The 20,438-nt window shown below is 46.9% G+C and overlaps 1 pseudogene; it reads left to right on the top strand.

Moving 5' to 3' along the window:
• The window catches only part of LOC139257293 (zinc finger protein 256-like), a 44,491-nt pseudogene extending 25,027 nt beyond the window's left edge, over positions 1 to 19,464 (top strand).
• Positions 19,465 to 20,438: the final 974 nt, after the last annotated feature.

The following is a 20,438-nucleotide window of genomic DNA, read 5'->3' as shown; positions in this document are numbered from 1 at the left end:
GGACCGCCTCAAGCAGTGATTGGCTGGCGCCGGACGCCCGTCCAGCTTCAATCCAATCAAATATGAGGGAACGAAGCGGTGGAAAGTACTGGCCTCTGATTGGCTGAGCTGAGATTGAGCATCATTTTTAAAAATCTGTCAATTTCATTGCAGGACTGACCGATTTAACAAAAACATTGAACATGTATCAATATAGAGAGATGGGGCCACTGCTGTCTAACCCTTCCTCCCACAGAATCCTCGGGACCCCTCACCGCATCAACGGGCTCTTAAGGTTATGCCTGCAGGTTCTGTACTCCACAATCCGAGGAAATTGTATCTACCACATCAACACCTTTAATCATCATAAACCCACCAATTGGTCCACCCTCCCTCTATACTCCCTAAGCATCCTGCCACCATCATAAAAACCGAGAGCGCCTATCATCCTCTCTCAGTCTAGCAAGGCCATATAGTTATTCAGAGCATAAAGTAGGCGCTCTCTACTCCACACCCAGTGCAACTTTGTACTAAAATATCAAAACCCAACACAACGTGTATCCACACTCTATCCCCGGTCCCAGGTCACTGCTCTCTCTGTGAGGCGGTGGGTGGCTGTTGTGTTCTGCGCGAAAGCATCGAGTTGTTCAGCCGCAGAATCCATAGAGAGTTTCAGAGTGTACACCACATCCAGGAGAGTGACTGCCTTGCCCTCGGCGGGCTCGGTGTAGGTGACCGGGTCCCTGATCACATTTTCCAGGAAAACCTTCAGCACCCCGCGGGTCTCCTCGTAGATCAGGCCCGAGATCCGCTGCAGCGTCTCACACTGACTCTGCCAGACATCCTCGTCTCTTTATTTGTGACTGATTTCTGTGGAGAAGGAGCCCGGCTCTGTCTCCGCTCTTTCCAGAGAGGCTTTGGTGGCTCTGAAAAGAACGTTTCAGTTCAGGTGTTTGCAAGTTGCGATCTTTTATTTTACTTCTTTCTGGGGCTTCTGGCTGCTTTCTGAGGCTTTGGCATTTAACGTTACAGCGTTGGTCTTTTGGGGGGCCTTGGTCTTCTTGGCGGGAGGCTTTTTCTGACTGATGCATTTATTTGTCCTAACTGAAAAAGGCAGCCGTTTCTCTGATTGGCTCTCCATTATCACATGATCTATTGCTGATTGGTCGCCTTGGAGGATTGAGCCACACCCAGTAGTTCATCTGGAATGTGTAACTGGAACCACCCCAAGGATTTCCAAAGTGTAACTCGATCCATTTTGAATTCAAATGCCACAGAGGACAGATCTCCTCAAAAACCACCAAGTTGCAGCCGAACGCCAATTGTGCCTCTGCTGGCTCTTTGACACAGCGGCTGTGCTTAATCCCAAACCGCCCACTCTTCTGTCCCTAATCTTGTAGGTCACTCATTCTGTGGGAGGTGTGGGTGCAGAAACTGGGGGAGGTGTGGGTGCAGAAACTGGGGAGGGATGGGTGCAGAAACTGGGGGAGTGGTGGGTGCAGAAACTGGGGAGGGATGGGTGCAGAAACTGGGGGAGTGGTGGGTGCAGAAACAGGGGGAGGGATGGGTGCAGAAAGTGGGGGAGGGGTGGGTGCAAAAGCTGGGGGAAGAGGGGTGACGAAACTGGGGAAGGGTAGATGCAGATACTGGGGGAGGTTTGGGTGCAGCAACTTGGGGGAGGGTTGGCTGCAGACACTCGGGGAGGAGTGGGTGCAGACACTCGGGGAGGAGTGGGTGCAGAAACTGGGAAACGATGGGTGCCGACACTGGAGGAGGGGTGGGTGTAGACACTGGGGGAAGGGTGGGTGCAGACACTGGGGGATGGGTGGGTGCAGACACTGGGGGAGGGCTTGGTGCAGAAACAGGAGGAGGGGTGGGTGAAGACACGGGGGCTTGAGGGAGCAGAGATTTGGGATGGGGTGTGTGAAGACGATGTGGGAAGTGTGGCTGCTGACAGTGGGGGATGGTGGATGCAGACACTGGGGGAGGGGTGAGTGCAGACAGTGGGGGAAGGGTGGGTACAGACACTGGGTGAGGAGTGGGTGCAGACACTGTGGGAAGTGTGGCTGCCGACACTGGTGGAGGGTGGATGCAGACACTGGGGGAGGGGTGAGTGCAGACACTGGGGGAGGGGAGGTGCAGACACTGAGGGAGGAGTGGGTGCAGACACTGGTGGACACTTGGCGCCTTTCTTGGCCGTAAATGTTTTCCCCGCCGGTGGGAGAAGGCTCAATGGCTTCCATCTTGGGCAGGGCGCCCAGGGGAACGGGCTCAGCTCCCGCCAACTAGGTCAGTACGCGTCTGCCGGCACATGCAGGGCTCTTTGGGCAGGGACAAAGTGTGGGCGGGACTTAAGGGTGTCTTTCGGTTTGATTGGTCACATGTTTGTGCCCAGGTCAGTGACCCCTGAAAGGGAGTGTTGTTGTTCTGATTTTTGTCTGGTAACACTGGGTCCGGGCTCATCCTATTGGGACAGCCCAGGCTCTCCCTGTCAGGCCAGCACAGGCTCACTCTATTGGGCCAGCCTGGGCTCAGCCTATTGGGCCAACACAGGCTCACGCTATTGTGCCAGCTGGGTCTGACCCCTATTTGGCCAGCCCGACTGATCCTATTGGGTCAGCCCGAGCTCAACTTTTTGGGCCAGCCCAGGCTTACCTTATTGGGCCAGCACAGGCTGATCCTATTGGGCCAGCACAGGCTCACGCTATTGGGCCAGCCGGGTCTCACCCTATTGGGCCAGCCCGACTGATCCTATTGTGTCAGCCCGGGCTCAACCTTCTGGGCCAGCACAGTATTGATCCTATTGTGCCAGCCCGGTCTCACCCTATTGGGCCAGCTCAGGCTCACCCTATTGGGCCGGCACAAAAGGGCCAGTGACCAGCAGAGAAAATCATCATCGCATTGATTTTATTCTCACTCTGCACACAGCGGGTGCAGGTCTGAACCCAAACATGTAAGCTGGAAATGATGAACATCATCGGCCTTTGACTGTGGAAACATAGAAACATAGAAAATAGGTGCAGGAGCAGGCCATTCAGCCCTTCTAGCCTGCACCGCCATTCAATGAGTTCATGGCTGAACATGAAACTTCAGTACCCCCTTCCTGCTTTCTCGCCATAACCCTTGATCCCCCGAGTAGTAAGGACTTCATCTAACTCCCTTTTGAATATATTTAGTGAATTGGCCTCAACTACTTTCTGTGGTAGAGAATTCCACAGGTTCACCACTCTCTGGGTGAAGAAGTTTCTCCTCATCTCGGTCCTAAATGGCTTACCCCTTATCCTCAGACCTTAGGGTATGAGAGAAATGCGGTGATAGATGAGTTGGGGTGAGGGGTTGGAGAGTTTGGTTGAAAGAGAAGTTGAGGTGAGGGTATGAGAGAAATGCGGTGATAGATGAGTTGGAGTGAGGGGTTCGAGATTTGGTTTGAAAGAGTAGTTGGGGAGGGGGAGGGGGAGGTGGCGATTAGGGGCGAAGAAGTTGTATGAGTGAGTGGGATTTACAGCCCTTTGTTGAACTCTGATGGGGTTTATTTTTCCTTTAAAATGTTTTGTATAGTGTGTTTCATTGAAGTTACACGTGGGGCTGCAGTTCCTTGCAGGCACTGGATTGGTGAATTAATGTAGGCAATGTTAATTGGGAATAGATTTGAGTGGGATCATTCTGTGCTGAATGCGTGGCTGGGCGGTGGGTTTGACTTCAGTCCCAGTGACGAGTGTTGTTGACACCAAATCCAGGGACACTTACATTGTGACACCCAAATCCAGGGACCATATACATTGTGACTACAAATCCAGGGACAACTTACATTGTGACACCAAATCCAGGGACCACATACATTGTGACTACAAATCCAGGGACAACTTGCATTGAGGCTTCAAATTCAGTGACGACTTACACTGAAGCATCAAATGCAGGGACCCCTTACACTGAGGCATCAAATCCAGGGACCCCTTACACTAAAGCATCAAATCCAGGGAGCCCTTACACTGAAGCATCAAATCCAGGGACCCCTTACACTGAAGCATCAAATCCAGGGACAACTTACATTGAGACATCAAATCTAGGGTCCCCTTACACTGAGGCACCAAATCCAGGGACCAGTTACAATGAAACATCAAATCCATGATGAATTACATCGTGATACCAAATTGAGGGATTACTAATACTGTGACAACAATCCAGGGACCAGTAACACTGAGGCACCAAATCCTTGGACCACTTACACTGAGACTATAAAATTACATCAGATATAGGGCACAGAAATGGGCCATTTGGACTAATCAGTCCATGCCGGTGTTCATGCTCTGCTCGGTAATTAGAGAGCTTCAGTATGGGGAATGGCCATGCCGGTGAAAGCAGCTCTAGTTAGGGCGAAAGGTTGGTAATGAATGAATATATGATGGTGGAATCAGACTGCGACTGGTGAGGTCTGGTGACAGATTATTGTCAAAAACCCTTTTCAAGCAGGCTGATGATTAGAGGTAACCAGCGCAACAACTGCATCCATCTGTTATTGTCACAAAATCCCGAAATCTAACGTTATTAATACATTTTTCTGTGAGAAATGTCGAGATGTAAAAGAAGGGAGGAAATGAGGCTTGCGCAGCAATGAAGGTTCCTTGAATTAAAACATTGTCAGGCCGTGACTCGTCTCTGTGAGGTTAAAAACATGAAATGGAAAAGGGCAAGTTCAGTGACACTTACATTGCCAATCATGCTTTCTACATTAATCACTATATCCTAAGCCGAATTCCCTATTGACTATCCCAATCACTAATCCCGATCCTAACAAATAACCACAAAACACACCCACTAACCACTAAACCTACATCTAAACCGAGCCCCTAACCAACGATAAGAACATAAGAAATAGGAGCAGAAGTAGGTCATCGAGCCCCTTAAGCCCGCTCTGCCATTCAATAATATCATGGCTGATCTGATCGTGGACTCAATTCCACTTCCCTGCCCTCTCCGCATAACCCTTGACTCCCCTACCTTTCAAAATTCAGTCTATCTGCAACTTAAGTATATTCAATGATCCAGCCTCCGTTGCTCTCTGGGGCAGAGACTTTCAAAGATTCACAACCCTCTGAGAGAAGAAATTCCTGCTCATTTCCGTTTAAAATGGGTGACACCTTATGCTCAGACTTTGCCACCTAGTTCTAGATTCCCCCCACAAGAGGAAACAGAGATCAGTGGGGAAGCTGAAGACCTGATAAAGGAAGTATTTAAACAATTGTTTTGATGCAAAAAAATGCTGCAACGTATGCTTGTAACAAGTGATTATAATCAACTAATCCATCAAAATTAGCAAAGACAGTTACAAAGACCAGAACATTTCAAAGGCGATCACATGCATTATGTGTGGAGATCTATTAACCACATTCAAAAATCGTTAAACAATATAGAAAATAAGAGAGTTTCAGTCTTAAGCAAGATAGTTATTTCAATGAACGTCAAATGTGTGTAAAGTGAGGCACGCCGGTTCAGTGTATGACAGCCACAAGCCGTATTCTCAAACGAAAAAAGCTTGGGATTTGATGTGGCAAAAGATGAACTGCTTGAGAAGTGAAATGATCTAGAGTAAGAAAAGTCCCAAAATGGAAGGGAAGGGAACATGAATTAGTCTCCCGTGCAGCGGCACGGTCCCGGCCTATATGACCATCAGCAGGTCGCGGCCATCAGAGGGAGCAGTGTGCGGCGGTGGCATTCCATTGTACGATGGTGACGGCTGCAAAGTCACGTCGCTAATTGCAGTGTGGGCAGGCACAGCAGGAGGGGCGAAGGAGCGGCAAGAGATTATAGAAGGACATGACCGGGGCCCAGGAGAGGCATGAGTCTGGGACCCAGAAGGGGCAAGGGCCGAGGGGGCGGCATGGGCCAGCCCAGACTGCTTTTTGGATGTGCTCAGTCCGTACAGCAGAGCTGGTCTCCAGTCGTCTGGGGTAATCCTTGTCACTGGACCAAGACCGAGCTCTGTCAAGCCAGTGTGGTGGCTGGTGTGCAACGGCCATCACACGTTAAAAAAATCCAATCGTAGGCATCTTCCACCCTTCAAGATGTAGCTCGGAATCTGGAATACTGGGTCCTTCATTAAAACACCTGTGAACTCATTCCTTTTTGGCGTGGAAGCAAGTCATCCTTGTTTCCAGGGACTGCCTATGATGATGATGGTTAGGGAGAAATCAAACATTCGACACACGGTGTTTGAAACAAGCTAATTTATTCAATATTTTTGCAGACATTAATCTCCAGCTCAGGTACAGGGTTATTCAGAGCAGCAGAAACAAAGTCTAAGTGCCAGAATGAACATGGTTCAGTGCCCAATGGGGGCCCAGTAAATCCTGTCCCATTCATTGAAGTGATTTTGGGTATTTACCCAGAATTCCCCGCGAAGGAGAATGTGCCGACCCCAGACAACAGGGGCCCAGTGCGCAGGCGCGGGAATGGCTGTAATCGGAGCATGCGTGGTGCGTGTAATGGCGGAGCAGGGATCGTGAAATGTGCTCCGCAAAACAGCACAATTTCAGCGGGGCGGAGGTGAGTAATGGACCAGCGGATAGGCGCCGTGGCTTCATAAACAACTGGTGCCCGCCGGAAGCTTGGAATAACAACCGGAATATCGGCGACTGCAGCCTCGAGGCTTTCTCCCGGTCACAGGCCCAGGGTAACGGCGGCCATATTTGTACAGGAAGTCAGGGTCAGTCCTCCGCCATCTTGGTTCAGTGAGAAGCAAAGCGCATGCGCGGCCATCTTGGTAAAGTAACAGCTGAGTTATTTTATTCTCGACACCTCGTATTTCTCACCATCTCCGAGAGGCGCTGCTCAGTGCTAAGCTTCTGGTTACATCCCAGACAATTGTAACAGGAAAGGCCCAGAGCTGTTCACTCCCAGGGTTAGAGTCCCCATGTACAGTCCCAGGGTTAGAGTCCCCATGTACAGTCCCAGGGTCAGAGTCCCCATGTACAGTCCCAGGGTTAGAGTCCCCATGTTCACTCCCAGGGTTAAAGTCCCCATGTACAGTCCCAGGGTTATTATCTCAAAAGAACAGAATAACATAATAAATAGGAGCAGGAGTGGATCATTTTGCCCTTGGATCCTACTCTGACATTCAATAAGATCATGGCTGATCTGATCATAGACTCACCTCCTTCCCTGCCCGCTCCCCATAACCCTTTAATCCCTTATCGCTCAAAAATCTGTCTATCTCTGGCTTAACTATATTCAATGACCCAGCCTCCACAGCTCTCGGGCCGAGAATTCCACAGATTTACAACCCTCTGAGCGAAGAAATTTCTCCTCATCTCAGTTTTAAATGGGTGGCCCCTTATTCTGAGACTATACACCCTAGCTTTAGTTTACCCTATGAGTAGCAATATCCTCTCTGGATCCACCTTGTCCAGTCCCCTCATTATCATATGTTTCAATAAGATCAGCTCTCATTCTTTTGAACTCCAATGTGCATCGGCCCAACCTTCTCAACATATCCTCATCAGACAACCCCCTCATCGCCAGAATTAACCTCTGAACAGCCTCCAATGCAAGTATATCCTTCCTTAAATACGCAGACCAAAAGTGCATGCAGTATTCCAGGTGTGGTCTCACCAATACCCTGTACAGTTGTAGCAGGACTTCTCTGCTTTTTTACTTTATCCCCCTTGCAATAAATGCCAACATTCCATTTGCCTTCCTGATTACTTGCTGGACATGCATACTTGTGTTTTATGCACAAACAGCCTCAGGTCTCTCTGTCCTGTAGCACTTGAAATTTTTCTCCATTTAAATTATAATTTTCTTTTCTATTATTTTGCCAAAGTGGATAACCTCACATTTTCCCATATTATACTACATCTGACAAATTTTTGCCCACTCATTGAGCCTGTCTATATCCCTTTGCAGATTTTTTGTGTTCTCAATTTTCTTTCTCACTCACCTTTGTATCATCAGCAAACTTGGCTACATTACACTCGTTCCTTTTCTCCAAGTCATTAATATAGATTGTAAATAGTTGAGGACCTAGCACTGATTCCTGCGGCATCCCACTAGTCAGCATTTCCCAACCAGAAAAAGACCAATTTATCCCGACTCTCTGTTTTCTATTAGTTAACCTATCCTCTATCCATGCTAATATACTGCCCCCAACCCAGTGAGCTTTTATCTTGTGCAGTAACCTCTTATCTGCCATCTTATCAAATGCCTTCTGGAAATCCAAATACACCACATCCACTGGTTCTGCCTTATCCATCCTACTCAATATATGCTCAAAGAACTCCAGCAAATTTATCAAACATGAGTTCCCTTTCATGAAGCCATGCTGACTCTGCTTGATTGAATCACGCTTTTCCAAATGTCCCACGACTACTTCCTTAATAATGGTCTCCAGCACTTTCCCAATGACAGATGTTAGGCTAACTGGTCTATAGTTTCCTGCTTATTGTCTGCCTCCTTTTTTAAATAGAAGCGTTATATTTTCGGTTTTCCAATCTGTTGGGACCGCCCCAGAATCCAGGGAATTTTGATAGATTACAACCAATGTGTCCACTATCTCTACAGCCACTTCTCTTAAGACCCTACGAGGTTATCCATCAGGGCAAGTTGACTTGTCTGCCTTTAGTCCCATTATTTTTCTGAGTACTATTATGAATAGTGATTGTATTAAGTTACTCCCACACTATAGCCCCTTGATTATCCACTTCAGTGTTACTCTCAGTGACCGAGTGTTTTACTGTAATTAAACTGATCTCAGATTGTTTCTGTCAGATATTAACTCCTGCACGGTCCCAGCAAACAGTCCCACTCCCTCGTCCCTCTGATGTTTCTGCAGAATTGCTTTGTGAAGACGGGCTCATGGAGAGAAACACCCTGCACGGAATGATCCCAAATTGAGCATCTCCAAGGGACAACGCTCCCATCTTTAATCATTATCTGTCCTTTCCCCCCAGGCCCAGTTCCTTTGCTCAGATTCTGATAAAAGTAAATTGGGAAAAGTGCACTTTGATTTTTGCAGGCTGAATTATTGCAGAGAGCTGCGCATGCGCTGTTCAGCCCAGCCCCCTGTGTCAATTTCAAGTGAGCAGAAGAGCACATGCGCCCTCCCCTACCCCAGCCCTGCCTGTGATCACCTTTCACTCAGTGAGTGGAAGAAGATGGTTTAAAACAGCCAGGAATGGAGATACCGTGACCCCGGGGTAAGGCAGCGAGCAGCAGCCTCCTTACAGCAGCGCAGCGCTTTGGGAGCGTGTCCGCAGATGGGCTCAGAGATCGGCATTGAGTCCACGGGGAGTTCAGGGGGAGTCGAGAGCTGTGTGTAAGAGGCAGAGTTGACCAAGAACCAGTGTCAGTGCGTGGTATGAGTCAGGGAAGGGAGAGGCCATTCTTGGGCTGTGTGTGGACAGTGTGTGTCCAGGGTAAGAGAGACAGAATGTTCAGAATTATCAATTTACAATCTGCTGCTTTCTCTCGCCAAACCAGTAGTGAACGTTCCTGGTTTAGATCCATTGGGGGCTGTGTGTAAGAGGCAGAGTGGAGCAGGAACTAGTTCCGGGACATGATGTGAGTGGGGGAAGGAAGAGGCCATTCTCGGGTTGTGTGTGGACAGTGTAAGGTAACAGAGAAAGTAAACAACCTCGCTCTTTCCAATCATTGCTGCTTTCTTTCCCCAAATCAGTAGTGAATGTTCCTGATTCAGTTCCAATCTTACCGTGTCTGTTGTTCTTGGGCAGTGAGCAGTGGAAACACAGCCTGACAGTGAGGATGTGAGGAGTTTCACAAAGTGCATCTATTGCAGGCATCAGGAAAGGAGTGTGGAGGAAGATATTTTAAAGACGGGTTATATTGTTTCGATGAGCTGAGTTCCCCAGAACCATGTTGCTGATGGTCGAGAGATACATTGTCACTCCCTCAGATACATCGTATTGTCCCCGCATCCATATCTTAGAACTAATAATGTTCTCGTATTATTAATCTCAGAGCAAAATTCTTCAGCCAAACCAAATGTGATCTTTCCTCCACCCGGAACACAAGGAACAGTGCAGGCAGCTCCTTCTCACACACAGTAAGTAGATTATCACTCACAGAGCGCAGACACACAGAACTGGCCTCAATCCTATTGTCACAGACAGCAGAAGCTGTCAGTCCCACAGTGATCCGAAGTGGCAGAGATACATTGTGAATCTTACAGCCACATGGAGCAGTAGAATCAGATGCTGTTTCACCATTGAAACAGATCACACTGACAGGTACATTAAACACCCACACTCACTTGCCAGAAACTGGCAGGTCGAGAATAAAATACAATCATCGATCAGAAAAAATGTCAAACAGGTAGTATAAACCACACTCGCATATCAGAAGCTGATGGGTACAGAGCAAAAGCCATATTTGTGTTTCAGAAATTGACGGATTCAGTATTTAACCCCCCCGAACATACCAGAAGATGACACGTGCAGAATAAAACCCACATTCCCAGACCATAGACTGACAGATACAGTATACAACACACACCACATATATGAAAGTGACAGTAACAGAATAAAATCCCCACTTACATACCAGAGAGTGACAGGTGAAGTGTAAATCCCATGGGCACATATCGGAAAACTGAAAGACAGTAAGTAAAATTGTTACTTGCATCGCAGAAACTGATCGGGGCAGAGTAAAACCAACACCCACACATCTGAAAAATGACACGGGGAAGGCAAAATCTTCATTCATATATCAGAGAAATACAGGTTAAAAAGTTAAATTGATTCTCACGTTCACATACCAGAGACTGGCAAATACAGATTAAACCCAGACTACCATCGCAGAACCTGAGAGGCACAGATTAAACCTCACCACACACCAAAACCTGACAGTTACAGAAAAATACACACACTTGCATATCAGAGACTGAGAGATACAGTATAAAACCCATACTCACATATCAGAGGCTGACATATTAAAATCCATATTCCCATAACATAAATTGACATACAGTGACATGCCCATACTCACGAACCAGTAATTGACAGGTACAGGGTAAAGACCTCTCTTTCATTCCAGAAACTGACAGGTACAAAGGAAAGTCCACTCACAATTAAACAGAAACTAACAGTTATAGAGTAAGGCCCACAATCACATGTCAGAACTTGACGGGTACAAAATAAAACCCAGGCTCCCATAACAGAAATGGAGAGATACAGAGAAAGGCCCACACTCACATACCAGAGACAGAGAGATACAGAGTAAAACTCTGATTCATTTACCAGGACCGACAGATTCAGCATAAAACTCACCTCCATAACACAAATTGATAGTTAGAAAGTAAAACCAATACTCTATCAGGAATTGCTGGTGCACAGTAAAACAATATCAACAGACTGGAGAATGCCGGGTATGGAGTAGAGCTCACATTCACATAACAGAGATGGACAGATACAGCACAGAACACACACTCACACACCAGGAATGGAAAGAAACATAGAAACATAGAAAATAGGTGCAGGAGCAGGTCATTCGGCCCTTCGAGCCTGCACTGCCAATCAATATGATCATGGCTGATCATGCAACATCAGTACCCCACTCCCGCTTTCTTTCCATACCCCTGATCCCCTTCGCCGTAAAGACCTCATCTAACTCCCTCTTGAATATATCCAACGAACTGGACTCCACAACTTTCTGTGGTAGAGAATTGCACAGGTTTACCACTCTCTGGGTGAAAAGGTTTCTCCTCATTTCAGTCCGATATGACTTACCCCTTATCCTTAGACTGTGACCCCTGATTCTGGACTTCCCCATCATCGAGAACATTCTCCTGCATCTAACCTGTCCCGTCCTGTCATAGTTTTATATCTTTCTATGAGATCCCTTCTCATTCTTCTAAATTCCAGTGAGTGTTAGCCTAGCCGATCCAGTCTTTCGTCATATGTCAGTTCTGCCATCCCGGGAATCAGTCTGGTGAACCTTCGCTGCACTCCCTCAATAGCAAGCACGTCCTTGCTCAGATTAAGAGACCAAACCTGCACACAGTACTCAAGGTGTGGTCTCACCAAGGCCCTGTAGAACTGTAGTAAGACTTCCCGACTCCTCGACTCAAATCCTCTCACGATGAAGGCCAGCATGCCAGTTGCTTTCTTTGCTGCCTGCTGCACCTGCATGCCTACCTTCAGTGACTTGATGTACCATGACATCCAGGTCTCTTTGCACCTCCCATTTTACTAATCTGTCACCATTCAGATAATAATCTGCCTTCCTGTTTTTGCCACCAAAGTGGATAACCTCAATTTATCCACATTATACTGCATCTGCCTTGCATTTGTCCATTCACCTAACCTGTCCAAATCACCCTGCAGCCTCTGAGCATCCTACTCACAGCTCACACTGCTACCCAGCTTAGTGTCATCTGCAAACTTGGAGATATTACCTTCAATTCTGTTAGCGTTAGTGTTTTCTCAGAAGAATCACTCAACACTCAGAGTCGGTTCCAATGCTGATGCAGCTTTTATAACGCTCAGCGGGGAGGAAACACTCAGGACCGTATCCAGGTTTCTCTCCACAGAACAAAGGGTTACATGTACCTTTATATGTTTCACAACAGTTACAAAACAGTTTACTACAGCTACAAAACAGTTTACTACAGCTACACAGCCCATCACGGCTGGACACAAGCCAATCACAACGATTATAGATTACATATAGGTTCTTTTAACCCAATAGAATTCCCCTAGTATCCAGGGAACCATATGTTCGGTTATTGTCAGCTTGGGCTGATCGATGACTTTATAGGTTCTCTCCCTAGTTCTTTCATCTGGGAGAAATAATTGGTTTATAGCCTTGTTTACAGCAAATGGTTTCCCTCTTATCTTTCTTCCTGGGGAATTAATTGGTTTATGACCTTGTTCACAGGAGATGGTTTCCTTCTTATCTCTGTCTTCCCAGGCATTCCTACAGTGGGCCTCACAGGGTTATTGCTCGGTCAGTGAACGTTCAACAGTTCACAGCTTGACTACCTGATTTCCCATCATGCCTGGGCAGCCATTTTATGTGTGTGTCCATTTAAGCTTATGTGAGTTTTAAATATCCAGCTGGTGCCTAATGCCTAAGTCTATATATATCTTTCCACTCTCTACAACAAATTCCATCATCTAAATCATTAATATATACTGTAAATATATGGGATCCCAGCACTGAACCTTGCAGCACCCCACTAGTCACTGCCTGCCATTCTGAAAAAGACCCGTTTATTCCTACTCTTTGCTTCCTGTCTGCCAACTGATTCTCTATCCACCTCAATACATTACCCCCAATACCATGTGCTTTAATTTTGCACACTAATCTCTTGTGTGGGACCTATTCAAAAGTTTTTTGAAATTCCAAATACACCACATCCACTGGTTCTCCCTTATCCACTCTACTAGTTACATCCTCACAAAACTCTAGAAGATTTGTCAAGCATGATTTCCCTTTCATAAATCCAAGCTGACTTGGACCAATCCTGACATTGCTTTACAAATGATCTGCTATTATATCTTTAATAATTGATTCCAGTATTTTCCCCACCACCGATGTCAGGCTAACCGGTCTATAATTCCCTGTTTTCTCTCCCCCTCCTTTTCTAAAAAAGTGGCGTTACATTAGCTACCCTCCACAGTCCATAGAATTCTGGAAAATGACCACCAATGCATCTACTATTTCCAGGGCCACTTCTTTAACTACTCTGGGATACAGACTATCAGGCCCTGGGGATTTATCGGCCTTCAGTCCCATCAGTTTCCCTGCAAACATTTCCTGACTAATAAGGATTTCCCTCAGTTCCTCCTTCCCGCTAGATCCTCGGGAGGTTATTCGTGTCTTCCTTAGTTAAGACAGAACCAAAGTATTTGTTCAAATGGTCTGCCATTTCCTTGTTTCCCATTATGAATTCACCTGATTCTGACTGCAAGGGACCACGTTTGTCTGCATTAATCTTTTTCTCTTCACATACCTCTTGAAGCTTTTGCAGTCAGTTTTTAATGTTCCCTGCAAGCTTACTCTCATAGTCTATTTTCCCCCTCCTAATTAGACCCTTAGTCCTCCTCTGCTGAATTCTAAATTTCTCCCAGTCCTCAGGTTTGCTGCTTTTTCAGGCCAATTTATATGCCTGTTCCTTGGATTTAAAACTGTCCCTAATTTCCCTTGTTAGCCACGGTTGAGCCACCTTTTCGGTTTTATTTTTATGCCAGACAGGGATGTACAATAGTTGTAATTTATCCATGTGATCTTTAAATGTCTGCCATTGCCTATCCAGCGTCAACCCTTTAAGTATCATTCGCCAGTTTATCCTAGCCAAATCACATCTCATACCATCGAAGTTTCCTTTAAGTTCAGGACCCTAGTCTCTGAGTTAACTGTGTCGCTCTCCAGCTCAATGAAGAATTCTACCATATTATGGTCACTTTTCCCAAGGGGTCACGCACGACCAGATTGCTAATTAATCCACTCTCGTTACACAAGACCCAGTCTAGGATGGCCAGCTCTCCAGTTGATTCCTCGACATATTGGTCTAGAAAACCATCCCTTACACACTCCAGAAAATCCTCCTCCACAGTATTGCTGCAAGTTTGGTTAGCCCAATCAATATGTAAGTTAAAGTCACCCATGATAACTGCTGTACACTTATTGCACGCGTCACTAATTTCCTGTTTGATGCCATCCCCAACCTCCCTACTATTGTTTGATGGTCTGTACACAACCCCAACGAACGTTTTCTGCCCTTTGGTGTTTCGCAGCTCGACCCATATAAGTTCCACATCATTCCAGCTAATGTCCTTCCTTACTCTTGCATTAACCTCCTCTTTAACCATTAACACTACCCCACCTCCTTTTCATTTCTGGCTATCCTTCATGAATATTGAATACCCCTGGATGTTATATTCCCAGCCTTGGTTACCCTGGAGCCATGTCTCAGTAATCCCAATTACATCATATCGTTAACAGCTATCTGTGCAGTTAATTCGTCCACCTTATTACGAATGATCCTCGTTTTGAGTCTCAGAGCCTTCAGGCTTGTTTTTTTTAACAATCCTTGTCCTTTAAGAATTATGTTTTAATGTGGCCCTTTTTGATACAGAATGAAACCCACAGACAATTACCAGAATTTGACAGGTACAGGATAAAATCCATGCTCTCGTATCAGAAACTAACATACAGAGTAAAACCCTCATCCACATACCAGAGATGGACAGATACAGAGTCAAATCCACACTCCTGTACCAGACACCCACCATGTAAGAAAATAAGAACAAAATAAATAGGAGCAGGAGTAGGCCATACGGCCCCTCGAGCCTGCTCCACCATTTAATACGATCATGGCTGATCCGATCATGGACCCAGGTCCACTTCCCTGCCCGCTCCCGATAACCCCTTATTCCCTTATCGGTTAAGACACTGTCTATCTCTGTCTGAAATATATTCAATGTCCCAGCTTCCACAGCTCTCTGAGGCAGCGAATTCCACAGATTTACAACCCTGTGATAAAAAATTCCTCCTCACCTCAGTTTTAAATGGGGGCCCCTTATTCGAAGATTATGCCCCCTAGTTCTATTCTCCCCGATCAGTGAAAACATCCTCTCTGCTACCACCTTGTCAAGCTGCCTCATTATCTTATACGTTTTGATAAATCACCTGTCATTCATTCTTCTGAATTCAATGAGTAGAGGCCCAACCTCCTCAACCTTTTCTCATAAGTCAACCCCTCATCTCCGGAATCAACCTAGTGAACCTTCTCTCAACTTCCTCCAAAGCAAGTATATCCTTTCATAAATATTGAAACCAAAACTGCACGCAGTATTCCAGGTGTGGCCTCACCAATAACTTGTATAACTGTAGCAAGACTTCCCTGCTTTTATACTCCATTCCCTTTGCAATAAAGGCCAAGATTCTGTTGGCCTTCCTGATCACTTGCTGTAACTGCATACTATCCTTTTGTGTTTCATATACAAGTACCCCCAAGTCCCGCCGTACTGCAGCACTTTGCAATCTTTCTCCATTTAAATAATAACTTGCTCTTTGATTTTTTTTCTGCCATAGTGCATGACCTCACACTTCCCAACATTATACACCATCTGCCAAATTTTTGCCCACTCACTTAGTCTATCTGTGTACTTTTACAGATTATTTGTGTCCTCCTCACACATTGCTTTTCCTCCCATCTTTATATCGTCAGCAAATTTGGCTACGTTACAGTCGATCCCTTCTTCCAAGTCGTTAATACAGATTGTAAATAGTTGGGGTCCCAGCACTGATCCCTGCGGCACCCCACTAGTTACTGATTGCCAACACAAGAATGAACATTTATCCCGACTCTCTGTTTTCTGTTAGTTAGCCAATCCTCTATCCATGCTAATATATTACCCCCAACCCCGTGAACTTTTATCTTGTGCAGTAATCTTTTATGTGGCACCTTGTCAAATGCCTTCTGGGAGTCCAAGTACACCACACCCAATTTATCCACCCTGTTAGCTACATGCTCAAAGAATTCCAGCAAATTTGTCAAACTTAACTTCCCCTTCATAAATCCATGCTGACTGCCTGACCGAATTATACTTTTCCAAATGTCGTGCTAATGCTTCTTTAAGAATGCACTCTTCAACATTTTCCCAACCACAGATGTTAGGCGAACTGGTCTATAGTTTCCTGCTTTTTGTCTGCCTCCTTTTTAACCAAGTGCGGCTCTCAGTCCCCGGGCAACACCGAGAACGGCTCTCAGTCCCCGGGCAACACCGAGTGTGGCTCCCGGGCAACACCGAGTATGGCTCTCAGTCCCCGGGCAACACCGAGTGCGGCTCTCGGCCCCCGGGCAACACCGAGTGCGGCTCTCAGTCCCCGGGCAACACCGAGAATGGCTCTCAGTCCCCGGGCAACACCGAGTGCGGCTCTCAGTCCCCGGGCAACACCGAGTGCAGCTCTCAGTCCCCGGGCAACACCGAGTTTGGCTCTCAGTCCCTGGGCAACACCGAGTGCGGCTCTCAGTCCCCGGGCAACACCGCGTGTGGCTCTCAGTCCCCGGGTAACACCGAGTGTGGCTCTCAGTCCCCGGGCAACACCGAGTGCGGCTCTCGGAGCCTGAGTCAGAGCCACCGGGCCCTGCCCCTGCAACCTCCGGAGGCAGCACCTCCCCCACACCAGGAAAACAACAACTTACATTTATACAGCAGGCCCAGCAATTCCCAGCCGCTCTGTATCAGGTGGGCGCTGGATGTGGAAGTCACTCACTGGCCTCCTGTGTGGGTCTGTTGGTTACATCAGTTTGAGCTGGATGGAGAGGGGGGAGAATCTGCTGGGTTTCACCCCCAGTACTTCTGGGCCCAGTGGGAACAACAATTTCCCATGTGGGCCTGTCCAGGGAGGTGGGTTCCCTTCCCTGAAGGACAGTACTGACCCAGATGTGTTTTTATGACAATCCAGCAGCTTTCATGGTCACTTATTTCTAGTGCCGGCCCCACAAATGACCAGATTCATTAAGCTCCATTTCACAACCTGCCTTTGTGTTTTTGTGGGTTCTCTCTCACACTCACGTTTTCCTGTTTGAAATTCACTTTGCAGGATGTTAAAAGGGGAGGATTTGTAGACTCGAAGCTCAAACCAAACATCACCTCAAGATCTGACAGTCACTCGGTACATCGGGACTGGAATATCATCAGCTTTTGACCATGGAAGCAGAAGGCACCGTTCACAGTGGGGAGAAACGGTACACGTGCTCTGTGTGTGGTTAAGGCTTCAGTCGATCATCCAAACTGGAGAGACACAAGTGCAGTCACACTGGGGAGAAAACGTGTAAATGTGGGGATTGTGGGAAACGTTTCAACGACCTGTCCCAGCTGGAAACACATCGGCGAGTTCACACTGGGGAGAGGCCGTTCACCTGCTCCGACTGTGGGAAGGGATTCATTACATCATCCAACCTGCTGATACACCAGTGAGTTCACACTGGGGAGAGGCCGTTCACCTGCTCCGACTGTGGGAAGGGATTCACTCAGTTATCCCACCTGCTGATACACCAGTGAGTTCACACTGGGGAGAGGCCGTTCACCTGCTCCGACTGTGGGAAGGGATTCACTCAGTTATCCCACCTGCTGATACACCAGTGAGTTCACACTGGGGAGAGGCCGTTCACCTGCTCCGACTGTGGGAAGGGATTCACTCAGTTATCCCACCTGCTGATACACCAGCGAGTTCACACTGGGGAGAGGCCATTCACCTGCTCCGACTGTGGGAAGGGATTCATTGCATCATCCAGCCTGCTGACACACCAGCGAGTTCACACTGCGGAGAGACATTTTAAATATTTAGACTGTGAGAAGAGTTTTAATGGAAAACAGCACCTGCTGATACATTAGCGAGTTCACACTGGGAAGAGACCTTTTCAATGTTCTGACTGTGAGAAGAGTTTTAAAAACAAACACCAGCTCCTGATACACCAGCAAGTTCACACTGGGCAGAGGCCGTTCAGCTGTTCTGAATGTGGGAAGGGATTCACTAATTCATCCCCCCTGCTGACACACCAGCGATTTCACACTGCGGTGAGGCCGTACACCTACTCTGAGTGTGGGAAGGGATTCATTCAATCATCCCACCTGCTGAGACACCAGCGATTCCACACTGGAGAGAGGCCGTTCCCTTGCTCTGACTGTGGAAAGAGATTCACGACCTCATCCGACCTCCTAACACACCAGCGCGTTCACACTGGGGAGAGGCCGTTCACCTGCTCTGAGTGTGGGAAGGGATTCACTCAGTCATCCCACCTGCTGAGCCACCAGCGAGTTCACACTGGGGAGAGGCCATTCACCTGCTCTGAGTGTGGGAAGGGATTCTCTCTGTCAGTCAACCTGCTGAGACACCAGCGTGTTCACAAGTGACTGCAAGGGTTGGATTCTGTTGTTATTGTGCTGGTAATCATATCCTGGACTGCATTGTGTTCATTCTGACAGTTGGGATTTATAAATCCTGTAACTCTGATGGTAATAACTCCTGTAACTGGATTGGAGTTTAATATTTGAGATAGAGACACATAAATTAGTGTTGCTTTCAACACATTGCTGTGGATTTTTGTCTTTCCCACCTGAGGGTTTGGCATCACCTGACTGGAGCTGAGAAAGGACAATCTGTGGGGAGGATCTTACAGGGGGAACAGAACTTCAGCCTGGACACAGTCTTTCAGGGCCACACAGAGCTCACCTCATTCTCCTGAACTCCAATGTGTATAAGCCCAAGCTACTCAACCTATCTTCATAAGTCAATCCCCTCATCTCCGGAATCAACTCTGGAATCTGCAGCAGACATGAGCAAGGACCTGAGGCTTAGTAAATGACGCATATTTCATTATAGACAAGGTTACACTGGGAGAAATGTTCAGTTACAACATGAGAACATAATAAATATGAGCCGGAGTATGCCATTTAACCCACCGGGCCTGCTCCGCCATTCAATAAGATCATGGCTGATCTGATCATGGCATGAGTTCCACTTCCCTGCTCGCTCCCCAAAATGCTTTATTACCTTAATCGCTCAAAAATCTGTCTATCTCCGCCTTAAATATATTCAAAGACCCAGCCTCCACAGCTCTCCTGGGCAGAGAATTCCACAGATTTACAACCCTCAGAGAAGAAATTCCTCGTCTCAGTTTTAATTGGGTGACCCCTTATTCTAAGACTATGTCCCCAAGTTTTAGTTTCCCCTATGGGTGGAAATATCCTCTCTGCATCCACCTTGTCGAGCACCCTCCATTATCTTATGTTTCGATAAAATCACCTCTCATTCATCTGAACTCCAGTGTGTTTAGGCCCAATCTAATCGACCTATCTTCATAAGTCAATCCTCTCATCTCTGGAATCAACCTAGTGAACCTTCACTGAACAGCCTCCAATGCAAGTAAATCCTTTCGTAAATATGGAGACCAAAATACGGAGTCCATTGCAGGCAAAATGCCAAGCAAACCAGCAGCACACTGGCACCTTAACAGTGTCTCATTGGCCTGCAGGCTTTTCTTAATTAGATTTGCTAAGTGGATATAAACTTAAACCAGTTTTGCAGGTGTGATGCTCTGTTCACATATTGAAGGTAGAAGAGATGCTGTGGGGTACATGCTAATTCCAGTAGCTGAAAGTGATTAATAGACTGGGTTTTGTGTTTACTGATCCCAGGCGTGTTACCAATACCAGCAAAATCGAAGCCCATGGAATAACGGGGACAGTGGCAGCATGGATATGAAAGTGGCTAACTGACACAAACAGAGTAGTGGTGAACGGTTATTTTTCAGACTGGAGGAGTGGTGTTCCCCAGGGGTCGGTACTGGGGCCACTGCTTTTCCTGATCTATATTAATGATTAGACTTGGGTGTACAGGGCACAATTTCCAAATTTGCAGATGACACAAAACTTGGAAGTACAGTGAACAGTGAGGAGGATGGTGATAGACTTCAGAAAGACATAGACACGCTG

Source organism: Pristiophorus japonicus, unplaced genomic scaffold (assembly GCF_044704955.1).
Source record: "Pristiophorus japonicus isolate sPriJap1 unplaced genomic scaffold, sPriJap1.hap1 HAP1_SCAFFOLD_82, whole genome shotgun sequence".
Classification (NCBI taxonomy): Eukaryota; Metazoa; Chordata; class Chondrichthyes; family Pristiophoridae; genus Pristiophorus; species Pristiophorus japonicus.
Note: the sequence above shows the minus strand (reverse complement) of the source record. Positions and strands in the feature narration are given on the sequence as shown.